Genomic DNA, 2,918 nt, shown 5'->3' on the forward strand with positions numbered 1-2,918 from the left:
TGTTTAGTAGAACTTGAAGAGCCTACTATCTATTATTCTAGTTAAGTCAGAATAATATTTAGTTAAATATTTGCTCTATACAATCTGCTAACATGTTTCTTTTTGTGTAAATTTGGGCCAGTTATTTAAATCTTTCTAAAATTGAGTTTCTGCATCTGGAAAATGAGGATTAAAATATGTGTCCTATGTAGAAAGTTGCTATGGACTAAATTATGTCCCCTAGTCTTAATCCCCAGTGTGACTGCATCCGGAGATGGGACCTTTACAAGGTAAGTGAGGCCATAAATGTGGGGCTCTAATCTGACAGGGCTGGTGTCCTTAGAAGAAGAGAAAAAAGACCACAGATATAACCCCCCCTCTTCCCTCCCTCTTTTTCTCCCTCCCCATCTCTTTCCCACTCTCCCCCTTCCCTGCGCCACCTCCCTCCTCCTTTCTCCCTGCTCCTTTCTTCCAACCCCCATGCGTGTGTGCGTGTGTGTGTCTTTATCACTCTACCATGTGAGGACATACCAAGAAGGCTGTCCCTTGCAAGCCAGGAAGTCAGCCCTTGCTAGTAACCCAGCAGGCAACATCTTGGCCTTGGACAGCCAGTTTCCAGAACAGTGAGTAAGAAACCCTTGTTTAAGCCACCCACTCAGTGGTAGTTTGTTACAGCAACTTGAGCTGGCTTAGACAGAAGTCAAGAAGAGCATGATATGGAGGCGTGTTGTGAGCCATCAGGCCTCACAAAAACTCCCAAGTCTCTTCCATAAAAAGCTATTCTTCTAAAACCATCACATTGCTATTTGATAGCAAGGAATTCTAGTGTGTCAAATTGAGAGAAATTGTTAAGCCACTCTGTGCTTTCATGCTTTTGTAAGTAAGCATGCTATAGTTAGTATTAAGGTTCTAAAATGATTTTAACATTAGTATATCTAAGAACCTTAATTTTAAAAACGAGATTCATAAAAAATAGTGGATGATGAAAAAAATGAATGGGAAACAAAACTTCTATAGCTTTCAACTGAAACTGTTGACACTAACCCCAGCTGGTCACTCTTCTGTGTCCTGATTTTTTAATGACCCCATAGTCAATCCAGAGCTGATCATTTTAATTTAAATTCTGGGTAGCATTTCCATAGCCCTCTGTTAACAGACATCTAGACAGGAACGAAAGTCATCAAGAGGCATTTCAAACTCAACCAAATAGTACCTTGTCACATGAGGTGATCTATGTATCCCTGTTAGAGTCAGCACCCTACAAGTTCAGGTATGAGTACACAAGATGCTTAATTACAAAAATAGCTTATGGCCAGGTTTCCGCCATTGAGATGTGTCTTTCCCATCAACATGACCGCTTCACACTCCGTATCTGTGCCCTCACTCGCTAATCAGAGGGACGAATTCAGAGTACAACAGAATGTATAACAAAGCTAGAGCACTGAGGTTGGAATCTAAGGTATTTGTGCAATAAATTATTTTCAAATTCAGTCCAGCTCTTTTTTTTCTTCTTACAAACATATGAGATCAGGTCTTTCAGAAAATACTCTCGTGCATTTTATCATTTAATCCAAAAATATATTTTGACATTTAATTCACATTTACGTGTTGGTAGCTGGCATCGTAGGACTTAGCTGTCTTCACATTATCTTCTGACTATAAATATTTTTAGACAGAGTTGTTTTCTAAGACGCAGAAAATTCTTACCCATTAAATATTTTTCATCTAACAAAAAAAGTAACTTTTGTATACTTAAGGTTAGAATTCTTATTCTAGTTCCCTAAAATACTCTTCAAGTTATTATTTAATTTAAGTTTGCTATGGCTGCAAACTCATGTTCAGATTTGAATATTGCAATTTCCGGAAAGACAGATTTTTGTCAGTTCTACAAATAAAACGTTACGAACTGTGACACTGTCGCCAGGTCTCTGTCCCCAGGGCCCTAGGTTTGTTCAGCTCAAAGCACTTCTTGTTGGGATGATCATCTAAAGTGTTGATGCTACCCTCTTCCCTTCCCTCCTGATGTTACTGTTCACAGACACTTGGAACGTGCCCTCTTGGCAGTATGAGTATGAGTATGGGAAAGTCCAGGGACTGAAAAACGAGGTGGGATTTTTTGTTCTTTCTTCATTTGAAGGGCCTGAAAGAACTTTTTAAAAGTTTGAAATTCAGAGAAAAAAAAATACAGAGACATTTTATCTCACACCTACACATGAAAAGTACTTTCAAACATACTCGGTGTTTTATTTCAGAAAACAATGTATCTATAGGCTTCACATGGTATAGGGAGGACCGATCACTAGATGATTTTTCCATAGGGTTGGACACTTCCCTTGCAAGAGCCGACACCCTATAAGTATCCTTCAGAATGGATTGCTAAAGCTCTCTCTGCTTTTTAAAAATAATTCACCCAGCCAGGTTCGGTGGCTCAGTTTGTAATCCCGCGCCTTTGGGAGGTTGAGGTGAGTGGATTGCCTGAGCCCGCGGGTTCGAGACCCGCCTGGGCAGCGAGACCTCACCTCTACAATAAATCAAAAACTCAGCCGGGCATGGTGGCGCATGCCTGTAATTCCGGCTACTCGGAAGGCTGAGGCGGAAGGATCGCCGGAGCCCAGCAGGTCGAGGCTGCAGTGGCCGGGAGCGGCCACTGCACTCCAGTCTGGGCGACAGAGTGAGACTCCAACTCAAAAAAAAAAAAATAATAATTCACCCAAGTAAAATCACCTAAACAGGATGACGAGTCTGGATTTTCCATGAGAAATAAGTAAATTACATCTTAATGCTTGAAGTATGATGTCAAACTAATAAAAGTTATTTGAAAACTCTTGTGCTTATTTGTTTAATTTGGGCATTGAATCAAATCCACAATAGAAGGATTTCAATATACTGGACTTTCTAAAAATCTAAGACAATTCCGAAAATTCAAAAATAAAATGTCC

The sequence above is a fragment of the Carlito syrichta genome, unplaced genomic scaffold (genome assembly GCF_000164805.1).
Source record: "Carlito syrichta isolate Samal-C Ts95f unplaced genomic scaffold, Tarsius_syrichta-2.0.1 Scaffold289014, whole genome shotgun sequence".
Lineage (NCBI taxonomy): Eukaryota > Metazoa > Chordata > Mammalia > Primates > Tarsiidae > Carlito > Carlito syrichta.